The 17,227-nt window shown below is 38.4% G+C and overlaps 1 protein-coding gene across 5 annotated transcripts in view; it reads right to left on the bottom strand.

Moving 5' to 3' along the window:
- Positions 1–17,227, bottom strand: part of BASP1 (brain abundant membrane attached signal protein 1) — a 50,926-nt gene that overhangs the window by 16,747 nt on the left and 16,952 nt on the right. The window contains exon 1 of one of the 5 annotated variants that reach the window (XM_088058104.1): positions 12,204–12,355. The exons of the other annotated variants lie outside the window; for them this stretch is intronic. The gene's annotated coding sequence lies outside the window, so the exon portion shown is untranslated. Of the gene's footprint in view, positions 1–12,203; positions 12,356–17,227 lie in introns of those variants that run through there. 5 annotated transcript variants of the gene reach the window in all.

Raw genomic sequence — 17,227 nt, 5'->3', positions numbered from 1 at the left:
CTATCATGGCACTCAAACTAGTTCCTATTCTGGAATTTCAGAAGTCTTGGTAAGTAAATCAAGATCAGCAGTACGAATTTGACCAGGTCAGTATCAAGGGAATGCAGAACAGCCCCACAGCTCTCAGTTCTTAGTACCTGCACCAAGGGATAGACAGCTACAAAGGACTGCAGGCCAGGCTCAGAGCCACAGACTGAATTTGTGAACCACTAACTTTTTTCTCATTATGGGTAGATTATGGTGGCATTGAGGGACATGGTTTAGTGCTGAACTTTGCAGGGCTGGGTTAAGGGTTGGACTCAATGATCTCAGAGGTCTTTTCCAGCCTAAGTGTTTCTATGAGACTATGTTTCTACAGGTTATGTCAGAACATTTACATTATGTAAACATAAGTCTTTTGAAAACATACTTTCCATGTAAAAAGTTCAAAAGTTACAAAGGAAGAAAGAAAAAAATAAGAGGCTTTTTAATCCTTTAAAATGAAAAGAAAACTACTTTCATTATATTTTTCAGAGACCAGTCAGGAAAATACTCATATGTGCCAAAAAACATTAGATATTCTAGCCTGAGAAAGAAGAGATCTTAAAGTAAATACATAATATGGGATCATAACCAAATGACACTCTGCTTCAAATTTTCTCAGTTTCTATGAACTCTTGTGTTTGTAAGTTGCCAGCTCATAATTTTATCATACACTAAAAGAATTCGGATTTTTTTAAAGCATAAGCTCTAGTACTCATTACAAAAATAATCTATATTTAATTTCTAATATTTGATTAAGTAAAAAAAGTCTTGAAGAGTCCTAAACCGTAACACAATTTTTGTCTCATGATTTCTTACATCATTCATTTTAAATGTTTATGCCTGGGAATACTGCATGCTTGCAAGGAAGGTATGTGAAATATTAATTTTAAAAATGGATGTCAATTTATTTTAATCTTACCTGTTAAGCTGGTATTCAGATAAGTTAAAGAAACACAAGAGTACTTTAAATTTATCTTTCAATTGTGTGAACGTTCTTAGCATGCTTTGTTCTGGCAAGTCAACCATATGTACTCAGAAGCCAAGATATACATCACCACTTGAAACAAACCTAATAACAGACTGCATAACAAGGCCATAGAGAAGACAGAAGAATTGGAGATGTAATGTAAATGTAGTAGTAGAGAACTGAGTCTCTGGTGACTAGTATGCCAGGAGTATGGAGATAGGAATCTGTCAAAGTCAGCACAGGCAGAGAAAGAAGACATCTCCAGCATTTTTCCATTTCAAACATAAAATCCAAAATTGCCCTAAAAAATATTAAATTAACTTTATAAAGTTGACAACAATTTTGTCATCTACAAGGTAGATATAGTGAATCACTGTAAGAAAATCTATGCCAGTAAATCCCCAGTTACTGAGAATTCTGACATAAATTCCCGTGTTCATCTGCACATAACTGGTATTTTTATCTTTGGAGCACTTGAGTGGTTTTCCAGCTTGAACACTACAACAATCATTGGATTTTATTTATTTTATTTATAGAACTCCATTAATCCATAATGAAAACATGGGAATTTTATCTGGCTGCCTATTATGCCATTTCAACTGTTTTTCCTGGATATTTTTTAACATCTTTTTTGTATCTCCTTATTTTTAGTAACTGGCAAATAACTATTTGCTATCAGACAAGATTAAAAGAGCAGTTCTAAAACTTGTTTGGAGGAATGTGGTAATTCAGATATAAATCAGCATGCAATTTCAGTATTGCTGAAGAAATGGGGGCTTCCTCACATCTTTTTAGGTTCCAGATTTTATTTGCATGAGTTACATTTTCGAAATTCAGTTGAGTGGTCTTGAGAGTTTTTCCTTATGATCTTTTCCTCAAAGATATATAGTTAACAGTGCAAAAGCAGGAACTCAAATGCCATCATCATTAATAATAATTTTACAGTTAGAGTCAACTACAAAATGATGCTTAGAAATGCTAAACAAAAATAATTTGCAATGAATGTCTGTAATTCAGTACTCAAACAAGTATTTAAAAACTAGGTTTTATATTTAGGAAGGTGGAATTTAACTTTCATCACATCTCCAGCATTTTTTTTTTACTAGCACAATTCTCTTTCAGTAAAGAAACAATAAGAGACAGAAAGATTCCAGCACTCTGCTTGCCCTATGAATGAAGTTAGAAGCTGGAGCAAAGAGGCTCTGAACCAGAGGCTCTGAAGCCAGTTGGCTTTGTTGAACTTAAACAATCTTTTTTCAAAAATCAAGTGTTTCATATGCAGCCCCAACTGTATGACCTCTACAGTAATTCAAATGCAGCACTCAGTTGCCAGAAATATGCTCATACTAGCAAGCAGCAGCTGGAAAACATTAGTTTCAGTGGTAAACCAGGGTGAATATCAGTATCTGTAAGCTGATAGCCAGAGAAAAGAAATATTGCAGCTATATATGACCACCTGCCTATACAGATTGAAAGCAATTAAGTCTCTTCTCAACTGAGCGTCACTCTTCTCAGAATACTTTGATGGCTTTCAAACAGTAATTAGAAAGTTAGTGGAAGCAAATTTTTTACATTTGCAAGATAAACCACCATTTCTCCACTGTAAATTGCTGAGATTTTCAGCCTCCCCTTGACTAGCACCTCAGCACGATGCTGAGTAGAAGAATGCACCACAGAGCCTAAGAAAGCTCAGCACATGGAATTAGGCACGTGGAACAAAAGACTCAATGCTCAGCTGCAAAAACATTCAACAATTAATTAAATATTTACTACAGAAGGATGAAATTAAAAGCCTGAGTTTCCATTAGCCGTCTGTAACTCTACCTTGGACTTATGTCTAAGAAAATATAAAGGCCTGTCGTTGCTCATGTGACATGATCAACCTTTACAGCTCTGTTAATAAGTAGACAGGAAAAGAGAGCAACAAGAGAACAACTTTGTGCACGTACCCATTTTTTGTATTAAAATGAGAGACATTAGATTGAAATTAAGTTTGCCAAGAAACAAAGTCTAGAGCTTGTAGAAAGACAATAAGACCCAAGAAAAGAGTGGTTTTCCCCCTTCCCTTGGTGCTGGAAAGGTAGAGGAAAAAAAGAAAAGGGAGTAAACGTTACTACTCTTCATTCCCATTCAGATGTGGGGATTCCATTGAGCTTGTCAGCCTGCACTTATTTTGAATCAATGGTTACCCACAAAAAACAGGAATGCATCTCTGAAATGTTTATTTTCCCTTTAACACCTCGTATGGAACTCTTGCAGCTCTGAAAGGAACCATGCTCCATTGCTGATCTTGCTAAGGTTTGAGAGACCACCAGCACTCTAAGACTCTGCATATTTATAAGCACTATAGGATGAATAAACATTCATGGCCTGAAACATGATGTCTACATGAAGACACTTCCATAGAATTATTGTATGAACACCTCCAAGCCGTACTTTTGTTCTTGGAGCATGATATTGCTGGGAGGTTTCTGTAGCACTAAGGAGAAACATTTCTTTCAGATATTAGCATAAATTTGGTAGTATATGTTCACGGAGGTTAATATTCCTGTTCACCTAAATCCTCCTAAATTTTCAACTCTATTTTAAATGTTAAAAGAAAATAAAATACACACTATCCTACCATATTATTTCTCCCTGAGAAGACACAGGACTTTGCATCTCATCTGGATTTGGTATCATGAGGTCACTCTGCACGGGAGACCTGGAAGCCTGAACAACCTGTACTTGGTTAATGCATTACATGGAAATGGGTTATAACATTTGTTAAATAGTTCTTACATTCCAGGCTAGGTTTTAACTCTTTTCTACAGCAGTGTTTTAGATCTCAAAATTATTAAGGCATAAGGGCACTAATCTGGACATTAAAAGGAAAGCTCTTATGTAGAATCTTCAAGTTAAAGGTACAGAGGAAAGTTAAACCATAATACTAGTCGGAACATAAGGTACTGAAGCATAAGTTATGATTGTAATTCAGAAAACTAAGTTACTCTATGATATTGTTCATAGTGAGCATAGTCTAATAGGAAATGTTTAGCAAACAATGCCAGGAAAAGGTTACTAAACTGGTCCTGGTGCTTTTCTGATAATTCAAATATTGTGTAAGTATTTGACAAATGGCAGCCATCTCTGCAGCCCCCAGGATTAACAGTCATTTTAGGATGGCACTGATTATTTTTAAGGTCAATCTGTATAAATGTTAAAGAGTGAAACTGCTTTTAAATCCAACAGACTTTGCAAAAGGAGAAAGAACAAAAGGGTGATCCTTTCCCCTCAGAACACTTCTGAAGAAAGGATGTCTTTTATCTGCTTTTAAGTAGATATTGGAAAATGGCAGGTTACCTCCCTCTCACTGTCTTTCCTCTGGTTTTTACCGTGCTCCTCACTGCAGAAATATCCAGCAAATTATTCTAGCATGCAAGGTAGTGTGGACTGTGACACAGAGAAGGCGAGATGTCTTCTTTTCTAAGCAAAAACACAAATCAGCTTGTGTACAGGGTCAGTATGGTTCATATCATTCTCTATTACCATGACAGAGCACATCAAGCTTCAAGCTGTCCTATGCATGTTCAGCACAGGATGTGTCTCATTTTCTTTTTCCTGATGCCATGTAACATCATCTTCCTGCTTCCTCTACATTGGCATGTAGCAAAAAATCCTATGAAAAGCTGGAATTGCAAGAAGTAAATGCACACTTTTACTCCAGGATGGAGGGGAGGAGAGGGACAAAAGAGAGAACAAAAAGCTGGGCAAAAGGATATATAAGAAATCTATCCTTCACATGTTCAAAAAAAACAAGAAAATGTTAACACAAGAAGAGCCTTCACCTGTTTTTGCATGGGATCTTTGCAAACAAAAAATTCTCCCCACACAAAAGTGGAAGTTGCATACACTAGCTGTTGTACACAGGTGTAAGATGATGCCCTGGACTAGATAAGAAAGGTACAGAATTAGCAAAACACCAAAACAAAACAGCAAACCAGCAAAGAACAAAAGCTCTCTCAGACCAGTAGTAGCAATTCTGGCAATGGAGCTCAGCATCTCTTTGGGCACAAGGCTTGCCCAAGTGCCTGGTGTCATCAGGGAAGTGGCACAGTTTGAATGCACAAGCGAAGCCAAGCTAAGCCGAGCAGACATCAAATGAAATCTAAGAAAAGTGCACAGAGAAAGGTGCTCTGTGTAACCCATTCTTGGTAAATGGCTGCTCAGTTCACTTGGGTTAAGATGTAGGACTGACCCAGGAACCTGAGCAACCTACATTCATCAGAAGAGGGGCATGAAATTGTTAAGTAGTTTGACAAAATCTGCACTTCCAGTTTAATCTAGAGCAGATAGAAAATAGTAGAGTCACTTAACAATGTAATTTTTTTCTGCTTTTATTTTAAGAGATAGATGAAATTAGAGACAATAATCTAAATCTCTAAAACTACTTTTATAATTGTTCATATTGCTATAGTTGCATAAACTTCATTTATATGTTGGAAGTGATTTCTGTGCATGTTTTCTGTGACAAGCAGGAATAATAACAGTCTTCCGTTCTTCTCTGTCTATTATGCTGTATGTCACATTTTGGTCTGTACAGTACCTTTCGTAATTTACCCTCCGCTTTTACTCCCCTTCACTTTTATAAAACACAGCTGTCAAGATCTTCAGTATCAAAGAAATTCCCAAATTCTTTCACCCTCAAGGATCTTACTGTCTATTACACTGCTTACAACGTCAGAGTGGTAGTCTGTGGAACAAGGCTGCTTTAAGAATATAGCTGCCACTATCTATTGACACAGGAGACTTTAAAATGAGAATGTAGTAAGAGACAGAGTTCAAGAATTGTGCACCCAGTCCAGCTGGAGAACATACAAACATCTTACAACTGTCTCATTAAATGAGTTCAGGGAAAGGGCATTGCTAAAAATGAAGAACAAATGTCTTGATTTACAGATCTACAGAGCATTTGCTACAGTACATTAAACAGCAACAGAAGTTGTTTTTAATTCAGGCTCTTTCTCTGAGAAGCACATAATGACACCAAATCACTGCAGCCAAGGACGATCCCAGAAACAACATGTACAGTGTAAGTCATTTGTGCTACATTTTACTTAAAGCCCATAGCAGTAGAAGGTGATGATGGCAGAATGGTTATGTAAAAAATATTGCTGCAGTTACTAAAATCAGGACTTTTAATCCTTACCCTTCCCTTTCTGACCACTGCCTGTCCAGCAGCCAGGAGATGCTCTCAATGACCACCAAGTTGATTAACATCCTGAGCAATGGTATGTCACCAAATTTAAAGGACTCAAATTCATGCATATATGCAGTAGGATGGAAGAGCAGAGATTGCACAATCATATCTTCACAGTAGGGACATTCAAATCAGAATACTGATTTACCATTTATCAGCTGGTCAATACCATTCATACTGGTTGTTGAATAAAGGCAGTTTGCTGTTGCAGTGTGCACATACCTCTGTGAAAGAGTTCTGTGTCGGGGCAATTGCTTCTGAACTGCTACTCTTCCCAAAGATTCCCAAGCAACTTCCCACACATTTTATTTCTCTCTTATTGCAAAAGGCCATGCAGCACAGGGCACATAGCCCAGATCCCACTTGGATGGATGTGAAGCATTGTCAAATGCATCTGCCATGGTGAAACCAGGTCAATATGTTCATGGCTAATTTAAAAATGAGCTGCTTGGATTTGCGACTTTGGGAGAGGGGCAGCAGCTCATTTCTTTTAGGCACAGAGTTAGTTAACTTTCTGCAGCTAAGCAGACTATCAGAAAAAGACTCACAGGATTATAAGGATCATGTATCCATGGTGATTTTAATAAGAAATCTTACTTGCAGTAGAATAGATAGAAGCAAGAAACAGAATCAGGCTTCACATATGATTTATTTTAGCTCGCCTCCTAGGAAGTAGAATGTTACTGGTCTGATTTGAAGCCAAAAATTGTAAGCCTGGATCAAGTTCCTGAAGTTCAAAATCAACTATATTCCACTCTCAAAAACCAGGATACTGTGGCTGTCTTTATCTTGAACATACCAGTTCTCTTTGGTAAATTGCTTATAATGTACTAAGCCAAGTTTTGACAGAGTCATGCTGTGAACATTAATTTCATCAACATAAGTATCTTGCTTTGACTGCCCTGTTTCTTTTCCTGTAGCTTTCTGACAGAGCAGTATTCATGGTACTTCTGTTCCTTCCCAAGGCCACCAACATTTAAGAGCGCTCAGGTAAAGTAGCCTAATATAGATATACCTAATTTTGTTAATTTTTCAGCCAGGAAAGAGCAGGAGTCCTGGATACATCAGGATGCTTTGTAGGGGGAAAAAAGCACTAAACAGTTACAACTTTCATTTGTATTTATATTTAAATTGCAGTATTATAACTACTTGCAGCTGATTGCAACATTTTCTGAAAAAGTTCATTGTTACTGTTTATTTTGACAAGCTTGTCTATCAAGCATTTTTAAAATGCTCGCTACCACCAAATTCCCCAAGATCCAGCAGTACCAGAACATTTGGACTTGCAATACCCATGGGATTCTGTGACTGAACTGTCCAACTGCAGGTGTGTCCTGAGCAGTGAAGCTATTTGTGACGCTATTCTATGTCTATTTGGTTTCCCCCATGGCCTACAGCTATATTTTACTCAGTGTCCTTGCTCAGTCAGAAAAGTAGAATTTGATAGAAAGACTTGTAAGAATATAGAGAAAAGAGACCTGTTTGCATTGAGACTGACTCTGTAGGAGGGAGATATCATGGTTAGAATTTTAGGCTTGACTGAGCTAAGACTGGAATAGAAATTATGTTAAGACTTCTGAGAAAAGGACTCTGACAAATGGCAAACCAGCAGTGAAATGTTTGCATTCCTTTTGCAAGGTCCAATAGCTCTGTTCCCATAGCTACTGTATGTTGAGATGGATGATGTAGCTACAGCAACAGAGCCAACATCCATGTTCAGTGTAAATTCCTAAGTTATTACTTAATCCTTCTTTTACCTCCCTGAAAACTTCTAAAAGAGGAAAAAAATAGGATTATCTTGTTCTTTGAATGACTTAAAATTTTGCTAAAAATACTAGAATTAAAAGATCTACTGCAGACAACTGGTGCTAGAACATGCCTCCCTGACACAAGTTGCCTCATCCAATGATTCCCCTCTCCACACTGACTGAAAACCATTGCTTTTTTTGCTAAAAGAAAGCTGTCTCTGCCCATCTCAATCGATGATGTTTGGCAGTCTGCAGGTCCTCCAGGTCCCATCATATTCAAGTGCAGCACACAACCACTTATGAGCCAATTCTTCCATTTGGTATATTTGGTTGTTTCTTATCCCCCACCAACCACAACAATTTTGAAGATAAAATTCTACTCAAAAATCATGCACTTTTTCATAGCAATTATTTGCTTCTACTTAACAGTGCTAGTTCCCAACATAAAAAATGGGAAATATTTCATCAAGCACAGAAAGTGTTGTTTAAAGCATAGCCTTTTAATCTTCAGCATGTTATTTGCCGTGTGATTGCCAACTGGATAACATTTGGCGAGCCAAGGGCATATTTTTTTATATGTACGTACAACTAAAAAGAAAATAGTTTTAAGTTTAACCCAGTATGATTTCTGCTTTATTGCTTCAATTCAAGCCCCACCAAAAAAAAGGAGCCTCATCTAGCAGGATTTATATTGGGTCCTTAAGAGGAATAGACAGCACAAGCCTTGATTTCCTAAGGATCCCGTACAAATATATGCCCTACCATTGCAAAATGCCAATGTGAATATACCAGCAAAAGCCAGCACCCTGAGCTCTACCTAATTTTGTTTCAATGTCCTATTTAAAACCAGGGTTTTTACTAAGCTACATAATCTTAGTCAAGTGGTCAGTCTTTGCTAGAACTCTAAAAGGATTAAGCAACGCTTAAGCCCTGATTTAGCATAAATTAATCTGTAACTGTTGATTAGAAGAGCACTAAAGCAGTTTTATGTTAAAGTCAACCTTAGAATATTCTCAATTGGAAAAAAAAAATATCCTCACTGTTTAGAAATAAACTCACAAAAGTCCATAAGGCAGCAGATTCTCAGTGTAAATATTTAAACTTTTAATAACAAGATGTTTAGGCAAGCTCATAAATCCATGTGTGGCATAACTACCCAACATCTACACTGACGTTGCTAATTTTGGTTTGTGTGGACAGAAGAAAGGCTCAAGTAAATACTGCAGAGCATTTTTTTCCATACCTTGTCTTTCTGTCAGGTCAGAATTGCTAAAGCCTTTCAGAGACATTCAGTTAATGCCAGAATATTTTTTTTTTCTGTCTGAAAAGGTACAGCACAATGGCATGTAAGCAAAGTGTTATTCAACAGATTTCCATAAAAAAAAAAAAAGTGAAAAAAAATACAAACACAGCCCAATTTCAGCATTTTCAGGGGAGAAGATGACCATGCAGGTTCTGAGAAATTACCATTTTGTAGATGAGGTTAGTGTGCCTCTTCCCTGGTCCCCAGCATTACAACATAACTTTCCCACACCCCGGGGCACAGCTTCTGAAAGAGGAAAGTTTCACAACAGGCGCCAGCATACCACACACCGGCCTGGGACAGCAGAAGTGGTGCAGGAAGTGAAACTACCGTAAGTTCACAAGTTTTCTAATATACAGCTGAATATAGACACCATCTAGCTGGAAGGAAAGAAAAAAAACTAGAGTTGATTGGGTTCATGCCATGCTCAGAGCAAAGAATTTAATGGGGTTTTAAATCACTTCACAGGCCAAACTGGTTGATATTCAGCATGTATTATGTTTTGTAAAGAGAATTTACAAGTCATATCTCTCTTATTTTTGTTTTCTTGACAAACTGTATGAGCTTTGGGCAATCTAACAAAATGAGAACCTTGTAGGTCACCAGGTCATCACTAACCTTGGTGTCGTAATACCTTTGAAGTACTGCAGCAAAACTCATTTAAGCATCTAAGGCCAGCTATCAGGTTGCATGGGCAGAGTTCTCAATATCTACAAATTTAGGATGATTGTAGGCTCTGAACTAATTAACAGCGGAACTGAAGATAGGCTGCTCCATACAAAATCTGCATACAGACAGGCATTCAGGCATGATTGGAATTTCAATCAGAACCAGGGAAGGCTTCCTAAGGCACAGAAGTCTTTGCCACCACCCTGAAAGTAATAGTTCTGAGGCCAAAAGGAAAGAGAAGGAGATCATCAACATTTTTTTTCAATATGTGAGATTCTACCTGCATACTATGGTAATGCAAAACCTGTCTGGTACAAGCCTAAGCAAGGAGAAAAGAGGATTCAGAGGGTATTCTGCTGCTTCCAGACGTAAACACAAACAGGTTTTCACCTCAATTTTAACATAAGATTCTCTAAGAATCAATGATCTGGATGACCAGGATGTCTTCAAATTGTGTCTATTCTATGAAACCAACAACTACACATTATAAGGAACTGGTCCTCATCTGGATTTGGCTTGCTTTATTGACTTAAAAATAATTTGACAAAAAGAATCTCCATAGGACAGAAGGCAAGCCACAGTTGCAGAAAATGCTAAGGTTTGACCTGCACACTGGCCACTGCAAGGGGATAGACAGGAACCCCAAATGATTATAACCTTTTCAATATAGTGACAAACCCTGAAAAAGTAAAGTGCAAAACTGCAAAATAATTTACTGTGGGATTGCCCTGGACATGCTAAAAGAAAGGAGTATCACTTCTTTCTGAAGGAGAGATGGAAATAACAGCAATAAAATTGGATTTTAATGCCAGAATATCAGTATAGCGATTAACAATAAAGAATAAATTGTAAACTGTCAGTATCCTCAAAACTCAACACTACCAAGATAATTAGTTTTGTGCAATATAAAATAAATCTAGAAAAAGAAAACCTCCAAATTCAAGAGAACTTAAAGTGGCACTCTCATAGAGGCACCAGTCTTATTATTAAAAGCAGTTGTGGTACTTATTCCACTGTACACAATAAAAATGCCAGACCCAGGATAACATTTCTTTTGCTCTTCATTCAGTTTATTCCTTAAATTTTACACACTGATTCCTGGCATGGTTTAAAGGTGTCCCCGTCTATCTGAATTACACATTCTGGTGTGTTCAGCATTAAGCAGGGCTTTCTCACAGGACTGCAGTGGGCTTTTATTGCAGCAACAGAGACAGCACAATGATCTGAATGAAAAAGAAAGTAACATTCACAGACACAGTCAATCCTATGACTTCAATCCTGCATTTATTTTAAGAAATGCAATAACTTACTCTAGTCCACCTGTGGTAGGAAAAAGGTGTTTTTCACACAAGAGCACCAGAGCCATGGCATTATTTGATAAATACTGTCACAGCTTCTCAAGCAAGCAAATATCATCCTCTGATCAGTGTGTCAAAAATAAAGCTTACATAGATGGAAATGAAAATTCAAGTATAAACAGCAGGTGATCTGCACCCATCCAGCAAAACTAGCAAGAGAATTAATCAGTATTCTGGTAAGGAATCTGCAAGTGAGAGAGGTAGTATGGAGACCATTCCAGAGGCCATTCTAGTAGTCGTGACATAGTTCTAAAAAAGTTTGCCATTTTTAGTGATTCAGCCTTCTTGTGTCTTCAATAAAGAAAAGTAAATTTTTTAAGGTAAAACAGTGATGTGGACAATATTTAATCAGTATTATTTTAAAAGAATCAGCCATGTTGTCATGGAAAAAAAAACAACTTCATTCAGACATCTCCATTTTATATATGTGTGCACCAACAGATTAGAATAGAGAGTATTTAAGTTTCAAATGGATGCAAATAGAAGCTGTTTACAGTGAGCAGTTTGAAGTGACTGCAGGAAAACTCATCATTACTCAGTGTTGACACTGGTAGCCATGAGGTGTTCCAGGAATGGAAAGGAAAAGAATTAAGAGCTCCTGATATGGGTGAAGTCATTCATGTGTAAGAACATATTCCAAAAGGCAAGATGCAAAAATAATAGCTGAAATTGTTCATTAGAGAGTGAAAAACATCCTAAGAAATTACATGGGAAAAGATCATAACAGATCTAGAAGCTATCAAGAGGTGACTGGTCTGATACACTTTCTATGCTTACTCAGTATTTGCAAGGTAAAAACTAGAGAGCTTTATGCAGCAGAACAGGGCTGAGCAAATTCAGGTCTCCCCACAGGTCTGTGAAACTGTGTTATGTAAGTTCTTTCCATTCTACATACCTCAATTACTCATTACTTCCAACATACCAAGCACACAGGAATTTTTCTCTGTATCCAAATGAATGTAGTTGCCAGCTAAAAGTAATTATTTTCTCCAGCAAAGGAAGTAATCCAGAGATAGAGACTTCTGCTTTGAGGTACTCATTTGCACTTCCCACTCGTCGGGGGAGGTTGTGGGGGTGTAAACTTTCACAGAGATTTTCTTAACCCATGAGAGGATTTCAACTCAGTGCAGCTGAAGATGTGGCTGATGGTCAAGGAACAAAAGGAGCTCCTTGCTGAAGAATATGCTGCACTTGTGCGCTCAGCGTGTGCCTCCTGGGCTCCACCCACTCCTATAGCCCACAGTGGAAAGGCTCATCCCATAAAATTTAAGACATGTAAGAGAGGATTTAAAATAAACCTAAAGTAAGGAAGGACCAGTATTTTTTTGAGATGCTGCAAATACACAAAAGAATCACTGCCAGCTGGCAAGCTGGTGACCATACAGACTGCCAGAGTAAACTATCCTGTGCCCTGGCGCAAGATTTTGGCAAGCCTTGCGATGTCTACTGGAAGTATATTTCCCGTGAGCCTTGGCAGCACCAGTCAGTCTCTCACCTAATCTGCATCCAGGCAGGAGTGAACACAGGGAGAGGGGATGAAGAAGAACAGATGAGCACAAAGGGAAACCCATGGTCAATCAGGGGTCTGGGACTACCTTGCATCGTGTGGGAGGAAAGGAAGTAGAACTTAGATGGGAACTGACTGAAAGAAGAAAAGCCCTAAGATCCAAAGACATGCAGGATTTGGGAGAAGGCTGAGGAAAAGGCACAAGAGGGGTACTTAATGGCAGAGATGCCTGTGCCAATAGCACACTAGGGAGGGTTCAGCACAATAAAGCAATGTATTTGAAAGAAGCAGTTGCTGTGATAAGGAACAGGACAATTGTAACAAATTGTAAGGGCAATGTCCACAGAGCAGGAACACAGAAGCTCCAGACAGGGGAAAATCACACTTTTAAGGGACAAGAAAAGATGAAGTTCTAGCCTGAGAGCTAGGGTGAGTACAATCTTACCTATCTTCTTTTGGTTTGAAAACTGGGAGGTGGAGGGCCTCAAGGGGAAAGAAGATAAAAGAGGAAGCAAACTGTTCAAGGTAGAAAGGCAATCCTTGATTAATACAAACAAATTTTGGTCTGTGTTCCAAACTCCACAGAGAATAAGAATATGTGCTTGTGCCTGCTTGCTGCCTTGCAAAGATTCACGAGGTCCTGGAAACAGCTAGATTGGGTCTGGTACTGAACAGGAGTTAAAACCACGGAGTTTTGTACAACCAAAGTTCTCTCTACCAAGCCTTTCTCATCTGTGTTTTTTTCTTTCCCATTGTCTGAGCTAATGAAGAATTATTGTCCATTATGCTGGTCCAGTCACAAAGCAGCTGCCCAAGAGGAGCAGAGATGAAACAATCTCCAGTACTGCAAAAAGCCACACATATTGGCAGACAGCAATGGATTAAATATAAGCACAGGGTTCATCTGTTTTTCCATTCACTGTAGTATTTAATTCTATTAAGGTTATTTTAAATAAAGACCTCTCACTTACTACTGTAGGGAGATATTTTTTGAAGTAATTCCAGGATATTTTCACTATGCTGTTTTTTTTCTTCTTTTTCCCCTCTAGTGGGAAATTCACACACACACACACAAACACGCACGCACACACATGCCTCAGTTTTAAGAAAACATGAAAATTCTTTTATGTCCTCAAGGACTTGGCAAACAGGAAGATTTTTCAAGCAGAGGAATGGCCAGGCAGCAGCTTTTAGGTTTATGGACACAAAGGCCAGTGACATAAGGCACATACACTCTGTATCACAACTGCCTGCTACTGAATTTTCACAGTGGGTCAGTGACTTGGTTATATAAATAGTGGAAATAAGAGATCAAACAGTTCCCAACACAGCCAATCTATTAATAAAATGAAATCTTGTTGTGTATGAAAAATCAGGAACTGGGAAAAGATAATCTAGGAAGGTTCTGGGCATAAAGGACAGCACAAATCCAAATTTAAAGTTACTGGCTCCAGTAAAGTTGGCTCAAATCAATTTTCATTATCTACAACTTTTTGAAATAAGCTCAGCTTCACTGAACACCTGGTACTTAGGATTCTGGCTAAACAAAAAGGAAAGGCAGTAACTTAGAGCACTTGCTTCTAACTCACACTTCTCCTCTTTACTTTGCTCCAAAGAGATACTCAGATCATTTTCATTGCTGTCATATCTGTGTTATGATAAACATGTCCAAAAATGGTCAGCTAATTATCTTCAGTGGGTAATTAGGAGTACCGACGAACGTGACTTTCTCCACCAATGGGAGATGTCAAGGCTTCTCATTTAGGCATATAAGTTTGCTTCTTAGGATACTTGGCAAAAACTGAAACACTACATTTTGAATTTTTGTAAAACCTACAGAACAGAGGAAAATCTTTTTCGTAACAATGATCTGTTTCAGAGCACTAGGACTTTGCTGCAAGGGCCTTAACTGATGATGAATCAAGGCTTCAAAATACCATCTAACCGGGCATGTCACTGTAACTGAATTCAAATATGAATTCAAATGCAGCCACAGCTAAGTTACAATCCCCTACTGAGAGCCAGGTCACACTGAAGGGATAAAAAGAAGCAACAAAAAGATAGGAGTTAAAGCATCTTCTATAATATTTAGTTGAATATCTTAACCAGATGGTTTGTAATGATTTATTGCTTGGCCTAGGCAAGTCAACAAAAGTGTCATGGTTTCATTTGCGGTCTAGGAAATGAAATTTCAGGTGTCAATATGTAGCTGTCTGCAGATGTAATAATATGACACACTTTCCCTAGAAGTATGGTAAGGGAACTGTAAATTGCCACCACAGTTTGTCAGAAGGAATCCTTAAATAGCACCTGCAAGATACCCTGTGCAGTCTTGAAGTGCTCCACAAACCTTGAGATAGCATCCAGTTGAAAAACAAAACATACTCTCATCTTTGCTTTATTCTTGATGCGCATGATATCCTTCTTTAGGTTCCTTTATGTGTTGTTATGCAAAAAATTGGGCTATTTGTCTGAAATAGAAATTCTCTGTAGAGTGAAAAGATGTTTTCATTTTTATTTTTCTTTTAAGATGATGTGAGGAAATTATCACTGAAGCAGTACAAGTTACATGTACGGTTGAAATGGAAAATAGAAACATTGTTCCAAGAGAAAGAGGAAACGGCCTCAGAATACTTAATGAATTTTCCATCCATTGCTTCATCTGACCAGTTGCATTACTGACACATACAACATGCACTGCACCTTCTCACCTCCAAAAACTGCACATATTTTAGGCAAAAAAGAAGATCACCCATGTCAAGTTAAGAAATTGCAAGTCCCTGAAAACAGGTGATTAACAAGCCTCATCAATCACACTCATAGCAGTGCTAAATTTGGAGAAGATCTTACTCTTAGCTTAAACAGATATTAGTGAGGGATTTGTCTTTGACATTCAGCATAATTTTTTTATTTCTCTGTTGGAGTACTTCATAGGAGAAATATCTGTACAAAAATTGTACTTGTTAGCTAGGACAACACACACAAGCAAGTTGTTGAGGCCAACAATACCCCTGAAGCAATGCTTCAGTGCTAGACTGCGGAAATAGCAGAGCAACCCAAATGAACCCAGAATTTCAAGGGAGAGCTCTTTATATCCCTCTAATTGGGTGGACACATCAATCCTTGTTAGAGCACCTCAGTGATTCATTTGTTGTTTACTGAGGCATGTGCTGGAAGAGTCCACTGGCATGCCTTTAAGGGTCACAGAGAAGACTCTTCCATTGAAATTAAAAATCTAGTTGTCTTTAGCAGATTTTTAATAAACAGGATTTCCATTTGACCCACATTAAAAGCTTGCTTTGTTGAGATTTAGAAAGAAATGTTTGTCCTCGCAAAAGAGCAGAGGGAGCTGTTAATATTCAGATTGGATTTTTGCAGTGATTAAGTATTATTAGCACTTGAGTCTCAGATCAAAATTCGTATAGCTTCTTCCTTGTCTCAAGAAGTTCTTCTCAAAAAGTCACCTTTCTTCCTCTCAGAGGCAACAGCTTTTATACCTGCTGGAGTCTTTTTAACAGACAGCATTTCAATTAGACATGCTAATGCAGGTAAGGAGCTGGAGTGCTCCAAAGCCTCATCAGGCACAGGCTCGCACAAGACCACCTGCAGCGCCAAGGCGCACTGTCTGCCTTTAACACCAGCTACACCAGGTGGTGGTGGTCATGTGGCTACCCAAAGCACAGCATGGGCTAGCTTTTTGTGTTTTTGTGGTGCTGCTTGCATGGTTCCTGCAGATTGCTGAGCCCTGTGCCGCCATTCAGCTCTAGCATGTACTTTGAGTGGACTCAAAACCACTGGTGCATCACAGTCATCCCAGCAGCACCAACAGTGTAGATGTGCAAAAAAATGCACGAGCAGAAGGAGAAGGAAGCAGGTTTTGATGCAGCAGCACAGTTATGCAGCTTGCCCAGGAGGACCATTGGGTAAGCTCTCAGGCACCGCTCCTCACACCCCCCATGCTGGGAAGCTTCCCCACCAGGAAGCCACGTGGCATCGCTCAGGGGTGGTCAGGTCAGAAAGCTTTGTGAGAACACAACTTCAAATCAGAAACTGCTTTTTTTCTTCAGTCTGTTCTCCTTGACTGCTTTTAGTATTTACATCAGGGATGATATGCTAGCCATACACTTGTGGTTTAAGTTGCATCACAGTTTATAGAAGCTTCATTCTTTTACTCAATATGATCTTGCTTTACAGAAGCAAAACCTCTAGAAAACAGTGTTAGTGTCCTACTCCCTTTAACAGAGGGAACACTGGTGTGCTTTAACCTGCACTCATGCTGACTATCTGTGCTGAAAGAAAGATACTGGACCCATTAACACTTGTAGGATACAGTCTCTGTAGTGCCATTCATATGTACAAATGTGCAAATGTAAGGCAGCAGAATCTCCATCATTACTGTCACCTCTCATGTT

This window comes from Pseudopodoces humilis, chromosome 1, assembly GCF_049639895.1.
Source record: "Pseudopodoces humilis isolate 2021_Gansu_Grassland_sample_001 chromosome 1, ASM4963989v1, whole genome shotgun sequence".
Taxonomy (NCBI): Eukaryota; Metazoa; Chordata; class Aves; order Passeriformes; family Paridae; genus Pseudopodoces; species Pseudopodoces humilis.
This window is presented reverse-complemented; position numbering and strand designations above follow the sequence as displayed.